The sequence below is a fragment of the Ceratotherium simum genome, chromosome 5 (genome assembly GCF_057802395.1).
Source record: "Ceratotherium simum simum isolate JZ-2026a chromosome 5, ASM5780239v1, whole genome shotgun sequence".
Classification (NCBI taxonomy): domain Eukaryota; kingdom Metazoa; phylum Chordata; class Mammalia; order Perissodactyla; family Rhinocerotidae; genus Ceratotherium; species Ceratotherium simum.
This window is the reverse complement of record NC_141904.1, coordinates 84850278-84867336: the sequence shown is the minus strand read 5'-3', so window position 1 is coordinate 84867336 and position 17059 is coordinate 84850278. Positions and strand designations below refer to the sequence as shown.

Here is a 17059-nt window from a genome sequence, read left to right as displayed (position 1 = left end):
TCTCAGCTGGTCCAGAACTCAGGTCGGGCAAAGGAGTGCTATGTATTGGCCTCTGCCACCCCCCAGCAGGATTGAGCAGCAGGAGAAAACCCTGTCCTGTATTCCTGCCTTGTTAATGGAGCTTCTCAGGCCCTCGGCCAAGCCTGGTGCTGGGTGAGGTGAGAACCAATCAGTAAATGCCGGACAAATATTTAGCCCTCGGCCAAGCCTGGTGCTGGGTGCGGTGAGAACCAATCAGTAAACGACGGACAAATATTTATGGGGCTCCTGATACAACAGTGAACAGCACTCACCTTTGCTCAGTGTTTCTTACGACTTTGGAAATGCCAAAAGCATCTTCAGGTGTGCGAGTGCTACAACGTGCCAGGCACATTCACCACCTCGGCGGTCTTCCCTACCATTCGCATGATCAAGGCACGCCCTTGTCTTCAAGGATCTGGCTGTGGCCTTACTTCCTCCTTCCAGTAAGTTTTTACTGCACACCTACTAGGTGCCAGGTGCTAATTACTGAAGGCCCTGTGGGTATAGCAGTAAACCAGTCACATGGTCCCTGCACTCCTGCAGCTGACAGTCTGGTGGGGGCTATGAAGAAAGTCAGTGGAGAGTGACTGGATTGGGGTGGGTGTTGAAACAGGGTGGTCTGGGAAGGCCTCTCGGGGGACATCTGAGTCCTCAGTGATGAAAAGGCATCAGCCATTGCAAGATTTTGGGGAAGACGCTTTCAATAATTTTGTGAGATGGGTATTATTATTATTATTATTCACCTTTTACAGATGAGGAAATTGAGGTCAGGGAGGTTAAAACGCTTCCTGAGGCCAAAGAGGTAAGTATGGCAACAGGATGCGAGTCCAGATCAAGACTCTGACATCTCAACTACTACCACCAAACCCACTTGCCTCTAGGTTCCAGCACTTTTAAAGAATCTTAACCTTGGGAAGCTTCAGCAAAGTGGCAGGCAGCAAGCCCTCGAGGAACTTCCCGTGTAACTTGAGAGCAAACACTGATAACACAAGGCAGGTGAGAAATGGATGTATAGGATTAAGACAACTTCACACTTTAGAAACCCAATGGGATTCGTTTTGGAACATGACAAAATGACTCCCAATTTCTTGGGGGAAAAGAAATCCGTATAACATATTTATTTATCAAATAAACACAAGTTGCCGACTCTGCTGTAAATGGTTTTCAAGTATTAATTCCTTCGAACTTCATGACTCATTTAATACTCAACACAATCCTGCAAGTTAACACGGTCACTAACCCCACTTTACAGCTGAGGGAATCAGGCAAGGACAGGCTGGATGCCCCACGCAGGACACACTCTGGACAGTGGTAGAGGCAGAATTCAAACCGACGTCATCGCGCCCTGGAGTCTCTGCTCTTAACCGTAAACTGGATGCATGAGCACCATTTATACAACTGAATTTACATATACAATTACATTTTGTCTATTTGTCTCTTTCTGCCTCACACGAATTTGTTTTCAGGGGGTGGTGATGGTCTGATTTAAATGCAGAATTCATAGTTTCCCCCAAAGTTGCTCTGGGAAGCCCCTGGGAGGCGCTGCGTAGAGCCAGACTGTCCTTCTCTAGGAGGCTGAAAGTGAGCTCTAGAGACCTACGTTTGGCCCATCAGGGTGGGCCCGCCATACAGGCAGATAGGTGCTGCGGACAGAGGACAGAAAATGAGGGCTTCCGTGTGGGCCCAGGATCAACAGTCACTTCAGCAGATGCTCCAGACCACATGTGTGGGCTGGCGATGGAAGGGCACTTCACGTGGGCTCAGGGAGAGGGACAGCAGGACGGATTCACTTAACGAAGATGCTCTCCAGGAACGGAGAAAAGCCAGCTAATAAATATATGAAGTTCTCCCAAAAGAATAAACCGAGTGAAAACATCCTAGAAAAGTTTGAAAGAAAAAAAAAAGGAAGAGAAAGGAGAAGGGGGAAGTAGATGCCTTTGCTAGCTACTAAAACATACGCCATACAAACGCTCATCAAAGCCGCGTGGCACAGATCCCCACCCTTCTCCTCCACCAATGCTGTGCCCAGTTGGCATCTGCCCTCTGTTTCCTGCCATGGCCCTGTCTGACAGTCGGCCTCTAGAATCAGCAGAAAGCTCAATACCAGAGCAGACAGCCTGGACAGAGACCTGCCGCTAACGACAGCGTTTCCAGGTTGCACGCCTGAGGCCCAACACAGAATGGTGTCCCCGGAGTTGTGCAATGCTGCGGCTCTGCATCGGAGACACAGAGTAATTTAGTATCTGATACGGGTGGCAGAGGGGAGGAAAGGAAGAAAGAGGCAGTAAACAGGATGGGGACAACTGGGTAAATGTGTAAAATTAAGTTAGACCTTTATCTTACACCCAAACCCAAACAGGTTAGAGAGTGATAATTGAGTATGAAATATGAAACTATTAAAACAATGACAACTAGAAAACTTGCTTTCCTAATCTGAATAATGGGGATAATAGTAACCACCCCATAGCATTGTTATGGGGATTAAGAGAGATGATCAGAGTTAGTACCACACCTGGCACTTTAGTAAAAGAGGATGGAGGGAAGATTTCGGCTGACACATCTAGCTACCTGGCGTGGAGAGAGGGGAACTGGCAGGGGTGTGGCTCCCAGGTCCTAGGGACCAGGCAAACACATATCACGGAAAGGGGAAGCCTCTCCTACCAACTGGAAGAGATGGTCCACAGAGTCAGGTCCCTCCACAGGCACCAGAAATGATAATTCACAAGCACACTGTCTGCAGCCGCAGCAATTTCACAGGCAGGAGACTCGAGCAGAGCTCATGGCATCAGGCTTTCACGTGGGCTGAGCTCCCTCCATCCGGGGTCCTTGGTTGTAAGAAGCCTACCAGCACCCAAGGCTGGGCTCTCCCCGTGGCACTCAGGACAGATGAGGTCGCGTCCCTGTCCACTCCCACTGGAGGCAGCCTGAGCCTCTCACTGTTGGAAAGTGCCTCCTTGGATTGAGCTGACACAGGCTGTCCTCCCCACCCTCCACTTTAGCTTCCAACCACTGAGGCCTCACTGGTGAGTTCCACCAAACTCTCAACAAGAACACCACCCAGTTTGCACAATCTCTTCTAGAAAACCAAAGAAGTGGGAACACTGCCCAGCTCCGTTTCATGAGGCCAGCATAACCGTGATACCCAAGTCTGACAAATAAGCTCCAGAAAGGAAAATTGCCAGCAAATCTCACTCGTGAATTCAGGATGTTCAAGTCCTAAACAAAAAGGTTAACAGAAATAATCTAGCAATAGAGATGCTACAGGACGATCCACATTGGGTTTACTCCAGAAATATAAAAATCAACGTAGTTCACCATGTTAATAGATTGAAGAAAAAAAAGCATGTGACTATCTGGGCAGATACAGCAAAAACATCTATTAAAAACGCTACTTCCATTTATCACTTAAAAAAACCCACAAAACCAAAAACACTCAGCAAACTGAACTTCTTTAATCTGATAAAGATTATCTACCAAAACCCTGGAGTAAACATTATACCTAATTGTCAACTGTGGACAGCTCAGTAACAGCTGCAAAAGGCAAGATGCCCACTATTCCTTCTTCAATTCATCCTTGTACTGAGGTCTCAGCCAGGGCAGTAAGGCCAGAGAAAAAAAGAGGAAAACAAAAGCAACAAAGGATTGGACAGGAAGAAACAACTGTTATCTGAACCTCTTACAATTGTATACAGTCATGCGTTGCTTAACGACAGGGACGAGTTCTGAGAAATGCCTCCTTAGGCGATCTCGTCATTGTGCAAACATCATCGAGTGTACTGAAGGGGAACAAAACTTGCCACCCAAAAATGTGTCTCTTTAACATGAGGATTATTTTAGGCTGATTATTTTTAAGAAACAAAAGACTCAGCAAGTTTTTCTTGTTACCTCCCCCTTAACCGCCTAGAAGAATTCAGATAAAAACAGCTGTCTCAGGAAGCGAGCTATCACCTTAGCATCACGTGCACTGGGTGCTAAGGCGGGGAGGAACCTGTTTGTTGGGCCCCCCTCTGTGTCTTCTGTTTCTGTGTGGCCAAACGTGTCTTTCAAACATTTGCTCCTTTTCACCTACCTGTGAATTGTCTTCCTTCCCTTTGAAGTCCCTGACTCTCCCCACCCCCAACACCTTCTCTTGTCTTTAGCTAGCTAAGGATGGTATTTAAGGTGAGGGCTTTGGCCATTCTGAGTTACTCAGTTTTCCTGGGTTTTTCCCATATATAAATGGTATTAAACTTTTGTTTGTTTTTCTCCTGTTAATCTGTCTCATGTCAATTTAATTCTTAGATCAGCCAGAAGAACCTAGAAGGGTAGAGGAAAATTTCTTCCTCCCCTACAGGACTTACACAGACCTAGATGGTATAGCCTACTACAAACCTAGGTTATATGGTACTAATCTTATGGGACCACCATCATATGTGTGGTCATTGTTGACCAAAATGTCATTAAGTGGCCCATAATTGTACCTAGTGTCTCCAAAAGAATCTAAAAATACATTTGTTTGAATTAGTAAGAGAGTTTGGCAAGATTTCTGAATACAAAATCAATATGGAAAATACAAATATATTTCTCCAAAAAGTAACCAATGTAGCGTTAATTTAAAAAATACATACGTGTAGTTAGATAGAAAGATACACCATTTACAATAGCATACAAAATATCAAATAACTACCATATATCTAACAAAAGATGTGCAAGACCACCAAGGCAAAATTAGGAAACTAGACCTAAACTGTATCCTAAGTAACAAAGAGAGATACCATGTTCATGGAAAACTAAATACTGCCCCCTCCACCCCCGATGGGGCCATAGAGAACTCAGCAATAATAACTGGCAGATCAGAGCAACCTGGGCTTACATGCCACCTCCTGTTGCTTCTTTTTTGTTTTTTTTTTATTTTATTTATTTATTTTTTCCCCCAAAGCCCCAGTAGATACTTGTATGTCATAGCTGCACACCTTTCTACTTGCTGTATGTGGGACGCGGCCTCAGCGTGGCCAGAGAAGCAGTGCGTCAGTGCACGCCCGGGATCCGAACCCGGGCCGCCAGCAGCGGAGTGCACGCACTTAACCGCTAAGCCACCGGGCCGGCCCAACCTCCTGTTGCTTCTAACACGTGTGAGTCTGGGCATTCCAACAACCCCTCTGGACCCTGGTCTCCTCACCTGTAAAACAGGGATAGCCACTCCTGTCTGGTTGTCAGGAGTCAATGAGTATGAAAGCACTTTGCCGAGTGCTGTATAAATACAGGGATTCTATGACTAGCAGATTTGCCCTTTGTTGGTCTGAGGGTGGGGAAAAAATTCTCTTCCCAGATTAGGCCAGCTGTGTCCTTGCTTCTGTTCATCAATTTGTCATCAAGGGCACTTATTGCTTGATGCTTATAACTGGGTGCTTATTCTGTGCACAGCATTTCCTCATTCAGTCCTCAGAGCAACCTAAAAGGAGCTACATTAGCCCCATTTTACAGAAGAGAAAGCTGAGGCTCAATCAGGCAACTTGTCATTCATACAGTCATTCATTCATTTATTCATTCATTCATTAGGCATTCATGAGCCCCTCCCCTGTGCCATGAGCTGTGAATACCCTGGTGAACAAGACAGAAATGGTCCCTGCTCTACTAGAACTGATAGTCTAGTTGGGAAGACAGTAAAAAATCATACAACAACTAACAAGCTGGCAGAACCAAGATTCAAATTCAGGTCGGTTGGACGCCAGAGTCCATGCTTTTAACCACTCCTTAAGGGTGCCTTCCTCAACCTCCTCTGCTCCATCCTCTCTGTTGTGATGTGATGGTTTCTAACATCCATTCTGCCGGCAGCGCCAAGTTTCAACGGGCCTTGCCATCCAAGCTGCTGCACGAATTGAGAGCTGTCAGCTTCCATCCTGGCCCATGTGATCCTTGTGTATTATCACTGGAGAAGTACAGCGGGGAAGATGAATGCATAACAGAAGAGAGGCATCCTGCCCCCAGCCCCGAGCATCAGCGGCATTGTTCCCAACGAGTGTGCGCCTGAGTCCTCTGCCACCATTAACGGCAGAAGTGAGTCACTTATAAATAAGATACGGAGCTTTATTATAATTACATTTCGAGACTCAGAAATGCTCAGCGTCACTATGAAAGGGAGGGCAGCAGGTGACTGGGGCTTGAATGATCCTCTGCCAGGTACGTCTTGCAGATAAAACGTCTTGGATCAGGAGCAATTACAGCTAATGCCCAGCCTGAACGCTAATGAGAATTACTTACAATTGCGTGTAATTCTGTGCCATTTATACCATCTGATGTTTTTCCTTCTTTTCTCTGTTTTTCCATCTGGGCGTTAATCCTGAGAAACAGACACTGGCAGGTACAACAAATGGCCATTTTGCAGATGAGGAAACTGATGCCCAAAGTCACTCAGCTCAAAGGGTCAGGGCTGGGGTTCTAACCCTGAACTTTTTTTACTCCACTATCCCATCTTTAAGGAAAAAAAAATTCAGAATTCTGCTGTGTCGGGCCGGCCCCGTGGCTTAGCGGTTGGGTGCGTGCACTCCGCTGCTGGCGGCCCGGGTTCGGATCCCGGGCGCGCACCGACGCACCGCTTCTCCGGCCATGCTGAGGCCGCGTCCCACATACAGCAACTAGAAGGATGTGCAGCTATGACATACAACTATCTACTGGGGCTTTGGAGGGAAAAATAAATAAATAAAATCTTTAAAAAAAAAAAAGAATTCTGCTGTGTCCTCTCCACCTGGAAGGTGCACAAAATATCCCCGGCCAACAAGAGAAATCTGAAAGGCAGCTGGGGTGGTGCGTTCTGTTGCCGCCTCTGCCTTGGTGAGGACAGGGCAGCTGTGGGCGGACTTATGAGATGAATCTTAAACCTACCCTCCACCATCCCACAACTGCCAAGAGGCCCACACCTGTCCCTCAGGGACCTGAGAAACGACCATGAAGAGAGAACCTGAGCAGGATAAGAAGAGCCTCTCTCCTGCCCACAAGCCAGAAAACTGGCCCAAATCCATGCCCCTCAGAACCAACGCAAAGCATGAAGTTCAAGCCACAGGTGAAGGAGTGGGGTTAGCCACAACAGTGATAATCGTGGTAACGCCCAGCATTTGCTGAGTCCCTAGGAGAGCGCCAGCACTGTAAATAGGTCCGCACTGAGACTATTGAAAGGTTTTAGGCTATTTAAAGCTTGAGACTGCACTAAGACCTCTGGGACACAGATTATATCCAACACGAGACCTACTCCCACTTTACAGATGAGAAAGCGAGAGGCTCGCAGAGACTGGGCAGCCTGCAGGTAGCAGGGCCAGGATACAAAGCTGGACCTGTGTGACTTTAATAGTAACAATAATGACAACTAAAGTTTAAATTGCTCTTTCAGGGGCTGGCCTGGTGGCGCAGCGGGTAAGTGCGCGCCCTCTGCGGCAGCGGCCTAGGGTTCACAGGTTCGGATCCCGGGCACGCACCGACGCACCACTTGTCAGGCCATGCTGTGGCGGCGTCCCACATAAAGTGGAGGAAGATGGGCACAGATGTTAGCCCAGGGCCAGTCTTCCTCAGCAAAAAAGAGGAGGATTGGCATGGATGTTAGCTCAGGGCTGATCTTCCTCACAAAAAAAATAATAAAAAAATAAATGAATTGCTCTTTCATGTATCGCATGGCACCATTTGAGTGCTTTATGCACATGAACACAATTAATTCTCTCGCCAACCCAGTGAGGAAGGTGCTATGGGGAAACTGAGGAACAGAGAGGTGTAGCAACTTGCCCAAGGCCACAGAGCTCCTAAGCGACAGCGCTGGGATTGGAGCCAGCTCGATCTCTTTGCTCTGCCTCCTCTTTGTTATGGAAAGGCCACACCAATTCCACCAGGCACTCCTTGATTGGAAAGGAAAGTGAGAACACAAACCCAGAATTCTGAGCCAGTCCAAGGGGAGGAAGTTCAGACGCAAGTTCTTCCTACCCAGCTGAGGGCCAGGAGAGACCACGCCTAGCCCACAACTGCCCACACTCCTCTGGGCTACGGGGTCCTTGGCAGGCAGCTCCAGCCTCCACCCAGCTCTGAAATCACGGACAGGCAGTGCTCGCCTTGGAGAGATTCTCTGTCACACTGGAAAACGGTACCCAGCTTCCCTAGAGACTCTCCCTCCACCAGGGGAAATACCTCTCCAGACAGCCAGACAGCCTCAGGCAGCTTTGGGCTTGCGTGTGAGGGTCCAGCAAGCCCCGAATCATATTAGGGTATTTACACGGGATTGTCAAGGCTTCCTGTGAGTGCTAACCCACTCAGCAACAGGCCTCCAGCAGGACACTTATCAGAGAGAGAGGAGAGCCATGCAGGGGCATCCTGGAACCCTGCTGCCTGGAATCTCTCTATTCTTCACCTTTGCTGCTGCAAGCCACAAGCAGGAGGGACCCAAGGTCCCCTTGGCAGCCCGAGTTGAACTGAAAATCTGGAAGGAATCAACTAAGACCTATGTTCAAATCCCAACTCTGCCACAGACCAGCCAGGCAACCTCAGGCAAGTTACTTAACCTCTCTGAGCCTCAACACACTATCTTTCAATGAGGCTAGTAATAATAGCGCCCACCTTGTAAGGCTGCTGCGAGAACTAAAAGAGATAATGCATAACGATACTCTGATTGGTCCACGCTTGCTCCCTGTCCCGGTCTCTGCTGGTTCCTGGCTGCCTCCAAGAGCCAAAACTGGGCATTCAAGCCCCTCCGCATCAGAGCCCCCACCCCCCTGTCCTTCAAGCTCTGGAGACACACTCCACTGTGCTCCTGTCACAGGGGCCTACCCCCCCATCACGGAATGAGTTCCCCAAGCACCTAGGATCTTGCTCACACAGTACTCCCAGGGCTGTGCCCCTCCTGTCGGGTTCTGGGTCTCAGGTGAGAGCCCCCTGCTGGAGGTCAGCGACCCTGCCTGGCGTATCTCTACACTACAGGCTTCCAGAGTGGACACCTCAGAGAGATTAAGGGATTCGGGTCGGATTTCTTCGGGGGGGGGGGGAGGGGGCGGGGAGCAAAGGGGGTAATCGCAGAGAGAAAGTGGCTTCCGTGAAGAACTGCTGCGCTCCAGCTCCTGACTTCCTTGGCTCCTTCCAGAAGAATCCAGAGCAACTTCCAGAATGTGGTATCCTCTCACTTTTGCCCTGAAAGAGCAGCCCCGATGCGCTTCTGCCACTAGAATCCACTCCCTGGCAGAAAGGTCACTAGCTTTTCAAGGGCTCCTGGCGCGGTACACTGAGGAGGAGAGGGTCGCCCCGCCTGGGCTTGCAGCCGTGCTGCAGGAGACCGCGGGCGGTGGCCTTGACGCTTCCCACCCCCCGACCCCTGGCGACGCTGAGCCTGCGGCTCGCCCGCGTGTGGTTACGCGGTTTCGGTCAGGCCGACTCAGCCTCAAAACCCTGGCTCTCCCCTTGACTCGCTGGTGCTCCTGGGCACAACTTTCCCTCTCTGAGTCTCAGTTTCCTCCTCTGTAAAACAGGTATAACACCTGGTTCACCGAGTTCCAGGGAGAATAGAAAGAATGGATGCCCAGAGCCTGGCACAACGAATGCACTCAACAGATGGGCTGGGACTACGGTTAGCATCAAACTCGGAGCCTGAGCCAGCTCTGCGAAACTGGAGCCTCGCCCTCTCGGCGTCGGCGCCCGGAGGCAGCCGCTCGGGGCGTGCACCCCGGCGAAGCCACGTGAAGCCACAGGTGTCTGCGCGTCGTGGGGCCAAGACTGAATGTCAGGGAGGTGCCAGGGAGCCGCGCTACGGGGCCCTACCCCAGCCGCGCATGTCCCTGGGTCCCCCCGCGCGCCCTCCTCAAGCCAGCCGGCTCCGGGGGTCTCTGCCGCTGCTCAGGGACGCCCGCACCCACGCCCGGCCGGCGCGCAGCCTCGCCTCGCCGCCGCGGCCCCGCTGGGCGCCTGCCCGCGCCCTGCTCTGACTCACCCGCGCCCGAGCCGGCTCCCGGGAAAGTTTGGCGGCGCGGCGACCGCGGCGACCAGGCTGCTCCGTGCGCGGCGGCGGCGGCGGGGGCGGGGGCGCCGGGGGAGCGGACCTGGGAGGCGGGGCGCCGGAGGAGGAGCCGCGCCGGAGAGGGCCAGCCCGGGGAGGAAGGGAGGGAAGGCGGGCACCCGGGCCGGCCGGCCTGCAGCGCCCCCGCACCGGGCTCGCGCTCCTAGGGCCGCCCCCACGCCGGGAGGGGGCGCGAGGGGGCGCTTCTGGCGCGGACACCCTCTCCCGCGTCCCGCGCCGGGGTCGGAGCGGCTCCCGCCCGGCAAACCAGCCTCCGGCTCTGCGCGGGGGCTCTCTGCGGCTCCGGGGGTTTGGAGAGAGAGGTGAAAGAAGGGTCAGAACCTTGGCGAGAACCGCCCCACGTCCCCCTCCCCGCCACACACACACACACCTGAGGGCAGACAGACTAATAGACAAGTCAGGACAGAGAAGCAGAGAGAGAAATAGTCAGAGACGAGACAATGTCAACCACAGACCCACTGAGAGACAAAGACATGTAGTGATACCCCACCTCCCCTTATCCCTGCTAGAGAGCCGGAAATAGACAAAGACAGACGGACAAAGCCAGGCAGACAGATAGGGACCCTAGTCCTAGAGGTTTCGTGGGGAACTAGAGAGACCCCCAAGGTCAAGAACTCCACACCCCTCGTCAGTTTCTCCCTACGCCCTCCAGATGAGCTCAAGTTTCACAACTGATGTGTTTCAGTTAGCATGCTGTGACTGACTGAGCGGAAAGTTGGGCAGTGTTGCGAGAGTGAGGGTGGGGATGTGGGTCTTCTGCAAGTCCCCGGGAGCCGCTGCCCCCTGACTCTGGGAGCCTGAGAATTCTTACTGGCTGCCTTAGTTTCCGGAGCTGGGGGAGAGAGGCAGAGTGTTCTCTCTCTCCTCAGTGCCAGGAAAACTCCACTTGAAGCTCTAAACAATTATGGCTTCAGATCTTATCTCAGCATTTCAAAAGAGACACCCAAGCTCAGAGGGAGAGGAAGGTGTTTGAGAGGAAGGGACTTGGGGGGAGGATGGCTGGAGTGTGGGTTTGGGGATATTTCATGGGGGTGTCTTAGCCTCCTCTGAGTAGAGGGCACTTCCACTCGGTGGCTGTGGGATCCTGTGGAGCTAATTTGAGGTCCATCTTCACCACCTGTGTGTGGTAGGTGAGTGATCCCTCTTTCTGGCCTCAGGGTCCACATCTGTAAAACGAGCGTTCATAAAAACAGCTGTCATCGTGCCATGTACTCTTCTAAGTGCTACAGGTGCTTACTCATTTAATCCTGACAACACCCTGAATAAGTAGGAACTATTATTATCCCTAGTTTACAGAGGAGGAAATGGGGGTACAGAGAGGTTAAGTAACTTACTCAAGGTCACACAGGAGGACTGGGAATCCACCCTATGCAGCCTGGCTACAAAGTCCAAAGACATAGTAGTGTTCTGTAATCTTCTTCTCACTGGGGCCGCTGGAAAGTTCCATGAGATCATTCATGTAAAGGTCTTAGGAAGTGCTCCATAAATGGTAGCATAGACCACTGAGCCTGTCTGCAAGGTGGAGATTAAAGGGCTGATGGTGATGCCCAGAGATAGGAGACTGCGGACTCAGGATAGCTGACATGATAGAAACATGGCCATGTTTCTATCCTAGGTGCCAGCTCTGACCTTAATGAGTCAGAGAGGCAAGGGATTCCCCCTTTGTTTCCCTGACCAGCCCCCTGTATGTTAGCATAACTCCACAACCAGGACTCACTCTGAGTCCACAGTCCACTCCCTCCCATTCCTTGGTGATTCTCCAGGGCCTCCATCTTCTACACCTTACCAGACCGTACACTCCTTGGTACTGAGTTAGCACTCAGGGGAGTAACTGTTATAAACTCTGAAGGAAATGGGTTTCCACTCTCTACAGCTGTAGGGCTGACAGGAGTGAGGGGGAACAACCCTCAGAAATGTCTAGGTCCACATCCATCCCCTCTCTCTCTCCTTTCTGCAATTCAGCAAAGGCTTGATTATTTGAAATTCCAAAGTTTCACTTTCTGGGCTGTTTTTAGGCCTGCTAAGCCCATAGTGATCAGCATTTTTAGAAACATCAGCATTTTGGAAACAGTATGTCAGACATTATTTGAAGCCCTGGTGACCAGGGTGTGCTGTTTTGTTGTGGCATTTGGAACTGATGTATCATGAGATAACTCAGACCATATCCTGAGTGTGTGGGGTGAAGAGGGGGTAGCCAGCTTACTAACGATATACATGCAGCAGAAGAAAAATAATAGCTAGCCGTCATGTCACACCTCTTGTGTGCCAGGCCTGTTCTAAGAGCGTTATGTAATCTAATTCATCTACTCCTCACAAAAATTCCATGAGGCAGGAACTGTTATCCTATTTTGCAGATGAGAAAACTGAGGCCCAGAGAGGTGAAGAGCCTTGTTCAGAGTATACAGGCAGTGTGTCATTCCAAGATCAGACAGATAGGAAGCAGCTGAACCAAGTCTGGAAATTGGGTCAGTCTGGCTCCATGAGCCTGTTCCTACTTCTGTGATTTGTGGAAGAAAGTCAGAAAAGGAGAACCACTTGAGCCACTGAGTAGAGATTAGAGGTACAGATTAAGAATAAGTAGATTAAAAATATCTGCTCTGCCACTTGTTAGCTCTGTGCTTACTTTGCTTCTCTGAGCCTCAGTTTCCTCATCTGTAAACTGAGAATAATAATGCCTATGTCACGTCCAGGATTTTAATGACAATTCTTTTGACTGCAGTCAATGTAAACCTGATTATAACCAGCTTCAGCCAAAAAGGGTTTTGAACTGAAAAATTTAGGAGGTAGTTCTAAATTCGGGCACAGTCCATGCCAGAATCTCAAGAGAAGTTGTCATAAATCTGTCTCTCTTTGTGTCTTGTCTGTTTTCTTTTCTGTCAGTTTTGTTAGCAGGCTGGGTCTCTCCACATGGAGGCAGAAATGGCCAATTAAGGGACCTCAAGTCAAAGCGATTACTTCCTTCCCAAAACTTCCAGCAAAAATCCCAGCCCCAGCTCCCACTGCCTGGCCTGGGTCACATGCCCAACCCTGAAGCCATCCTGGTTGCTCTGATTGGCGAAGCCTGAGTCACATGCCCCCACCAAGAGTCAGGGGATGAGGTCAGCCCCTCCTAAGTCACAGGGACTAGGAGTGGGTGAAGGATGGTTCTTTGAAAGGAAATCAGGGTGCTTTTAGCAGAATAATGGGCACTGGGGCTGGACAGGCACAGATGTCTGCTTCCTCACAGAAGTGCTGTTGGGATTAAATCCGCTCGTGTGTGCAAAGTGTTTGGCTCTGGTGGGTGCTCAGGAACTGAGTCCCTTCCCTTCTTTCCTCTCCTCTGGGAAACAGAATTCACCAAATTCAGGCCAATTGCTTCCTTGTTCACATGGGGAAACTAAGAAGGTCCAGAGAGGGGAAGGGACTTGCCTAAGGTGACCCACCTAACCAGCCACAGAACCCAGCTGATCAGTCATAGAACCCATATCTCCTGGCCTGAAACAAATTCCTGTTAAAGTCTTAGCTGAGAACTTTTAGATCCCCTACTAACCAAGGGAGTTATCTTTGCATTTACAAAGGGAGGACTAGAAAATTGCAAAACCCAGAGGAAATGAATGCCACTTATGTTGGGCTCCCAGACTGGTCAACAAGCTATGGACTGGTAGATGTGGGCAGAGTGCCAAGCCCCGCTCCCTACCTGTGGTATTATGAACGCAGCCGTTTCCTCTGGGGACTCTGCACTCTGGGTGCCAAGAGATCCAAGTAGTCATTTTTCTTTTTTTTTTTTAATTTTATTTATTTATTTTTTCCCCCCAAAGCCCCAGTAGATAGTTGTATGTCATAGCTGCACATCCTTCCAGTTGCTGTACGTGGGACGCGGCCCCAGCATGGCCGGAGAAGCGGTGCGCTCCCGGGATCCGAACCCGGGCTGCCAGCAGCGGAGCGCGTGCGCTTAACCGCTAAGCCACGGGGCCGGCCCTAAGTAGTCATTTTTCATTTAGCTGCCCAAAGAAGGCAAGATGGCCCTTCCTTCGTCTTAATTCCTGCTCAGTGTGTGAGAGCAGAAGTGCATCCTTCAGGGCCAAAGGGGGCCATGTAGCACGCGCGTTATTTAGAGTTATAAAAATGGACCCTTCCAGCTTGCCCTGACTCAATTCCAAAGCTTATGGCCTTGGACAGCTAGTCTGACTTTCCAGTCTAAATTTAGTTAGACTGGCATGCTCTAGAGCTACTTCGTTTAAAGGAATGTGAGCAAGAAAGGCAGACATTAAGCTGGAATGACAGGACCCAGTCCCTCCATCCCTCTAAGGTAAAGCGTGTAGATTTGCTGTGCAGGGTGTGGGAGGAAGTGTCAATTTACCTCCGGCCTTCCCGGAGGGCAATTTGCAGCCAGATGTTGAGAACTTTAAAAATGCTCAGTTTCTTATTCCATACTCCAAGAATTTTTCCTGAGAAAATAATCATGGATATCACCAAGATATGCATGAAAATGTTCATTGCAGGATTGCGTATCATCATAAAAGACTGAAAATAATCCAAATGTCTAACCATAGGGAATTGGTTAAATAAATTATGGTACATCGGCATAGAATGGACTACTATACAGATGTTAAGATCATATTAGAGAGTATAGAATTATGTGAAAACTGATCATGGTATGAATGTTAAGTTAAAAGAGCAAGTTATAAGAGACTAGGTATGCATAAACTCATTTTGTGAAAAAATATACTTATTTATGCATTAAAAAAACTTTAAGTAGTTATATCTGGGGTAGGTGGGAAGGAGAGGAAAATTTGTGGGTGCTTTTAGTTTTACTTATCTGTATTTTCTAACATTTCTTTAGTAAATTTGTATTACTTTGTTAATTAGGAGACATGCCCAATAATTTTATAAAAAGATTTGTGTTTAGTTTCGTCTTAGAAAAGCATTTTCATTTATTAAAAGATCACAACCAGAAGTGAGATTAAATTTCTCCCTCTCCCTCCCCCTCCCCCTCCCCCTCCCCCTCTCCCTCTGGCTAGGATGTGTGGAGAGGAATGGGGAGCGAGCAACAGCAACCACCGCAGAGCAGTGCAGTGCAAGAAGGTTGCACCAGGAGACTGTACCCATTTGCTGTGTGACCCTGGACGAGTCACTCAGCATCTCTGGACCTCGGTTGCTACATCCATAAAATGAAGTGTTTGGTTACATTGTCTCTGGAGTTCTTTCCAAGGCCGAAATTCTGTGTGTGGATAAGTTCTGTGAGCTCCAACGAACGTTCATATATGCTCCAGGAGAGCATGTAATGGCCCAGAAACGTGTTCAACGTAAATTGTTTTTGTCTCTCAAGCCCTGTGAGACTGCTGGAAGCTCTGCTTAGCGTCTCTGCTTCTTAGCATCTGCTGTGTGCTCAGCTTCGCAGTCTCTCCATCTAGCTACCTAGGAAACGGCAAATTCATGGGAAAAAGCACATAGATCGCTGGGCTCACCTCCTGTGTTTCTCTTCACTCTGGGATCTTGATCCTTCAAGTCCTGGCTTCCTGGATAGCTCTTTGGTGCCCTCTAACAGATCTGAATTTTCTTTTTAACAATTTTATCCAGATTTTCTGGTTGTTTATTGAGAGGATTGATCTCTACCAGCTAGTTTGTCATGGGGAGAAGCAGAAGTCCCTTCGTATGTTCCTAAGTGAAAGTGGCTGGTCATTAAATGGGATTCTATTTATATGCAAACGTGTATGTGCTTATGCAGAAGAAATAGAGAGAGAGCAAAAGCTATACACAGCTCTTATCTCTGGCTAGGTTTTCATTTTTTACCGTTTAGTTATATTTTTCAATTTTATACAATGGACACTGAGAATGTCCAAACTGGGATTGACTGTTGAGGTCATTTACACCCATTTTAAAAATGGGGAAACTGAGGTCAAGAACATTTAAGTTCATTTCGGTTTAATAACTATCGGATGCTTGCTGTAGGCCAAGAACCACGCTGGGGGCCTCAGGCCATCCAAAGAAACATAACGCCTGGTCACTCCTTCCTCCATCTCAGATGTCTCCAACATGTGCTAGACTTTGGGATATGAAGATGAAGAGAACAAGAATCTGCCCTCCAGATACTCTAGCTGGGGAGGAAGATATCCAAATAAACATCCCAGAAACCAGGTGACAAATGCTAAAGTAATGATGTGGCAGAGACTGTGGTTTGCCTCTTAATAACCATTCTTCCAAAATCCAACTAAAAGATAATATTTCCCAGCCTCCCTTGCAGCAAGTTGTGGTCATGTGACTAAATTTTGGCCAATGAAGTATAAGGGGAAATGTTGTGGGGATTTCTGGGAAGTCTTTTTAAAGGGAATAAGCAAACTCTCCTTTCCTTTTTTCTGCTGTTTGGAATGTAGATGCAACGGCTGGAGCTTTAGGAGCCATTCTGACCCATAATGTCACATTGGGAAGGGACCCCCATACTAGGATGATGGGGCAGATAAAATAGCCCCAGTCACTCACATGGAGCTGCTATATCAGCCCTGGGTTGTCTATCTCCATACTTCTTTTTTTTTTTTGAGGAAGATTGGCCCTGCACTAACATCTGTTGCCAATCTTCCTCTTTTTTCTTTTTTCTCCCCAAAGCCCCACACGTAGTTGTGTATCGTAGTTGTAAAGTTGTAGCTCTTTTATACGGGACGCCACCTCAGCGTGGCTTGATGAGCAGTGAGTAGGGTCTGCGCCCAAGATCCGAACCGGTAAACCCTGGGTCGCCAAAGTGGAATGCGCAAACTTAACCGCTACGCCACCGGGCCGGCCTCGGTCTCTCCACACTTCTTTTGTATGAGAAATAAATAAACTTCTTTCTTGCTTATGCCACTGTTATTTTGGATTTTCTCTTACGCGCAGATAAACCCAATCCTAACTTATACAAATCCTAAAAACGAAGTGCTAGGGGAACAAAGGAGTGAAGGGAAGGAGGAATGACTATTTCCATTCTTAAGCATCACAGAAGTCAGAGTAAGTGTGAAGGATGTGAAGAGTTCACCAGTGAGATGGGCAGGGATTAAGAAGGAAGAGGTT

At 49.0% G+C, this 17059-nt stretch overlaps 1 protein-coding gene and 1 long non-coding RNA gene across 2 annotated transcripts in view; one reads left to right on the top strand and one right to left on the bottom strand.

The window, feature by feature from the left end:
* HRH1 (histamine receptor H1) overlaps positions 1–10045 on the bottom strand; it is a 78817-nt gene extending 68772 nt beyond the window's left edge. Inside the window, exon 1 of the mRNA XM_087431494.1 lies at positions 9953–10045. The gene's annotated coding sequence lies outside the window, so the exon portion shown is untranslated. The remainder of the gene's footprint in view (positions 1–9952) is intronic.
* Positions 9109–16840, top strand: LOC147917140 (uncharacterized). Its single transcript, XR_015552306.1, has 3 exons — positions 9109–9140; positions 9495–9713; positions 15040–16840. It is a non-coding gene; the product is annotated as an uncharacterized LOC147917140 (long non-coding RNA).
* Positions 16841–17059: the final 219 nt, after the last annotated feature.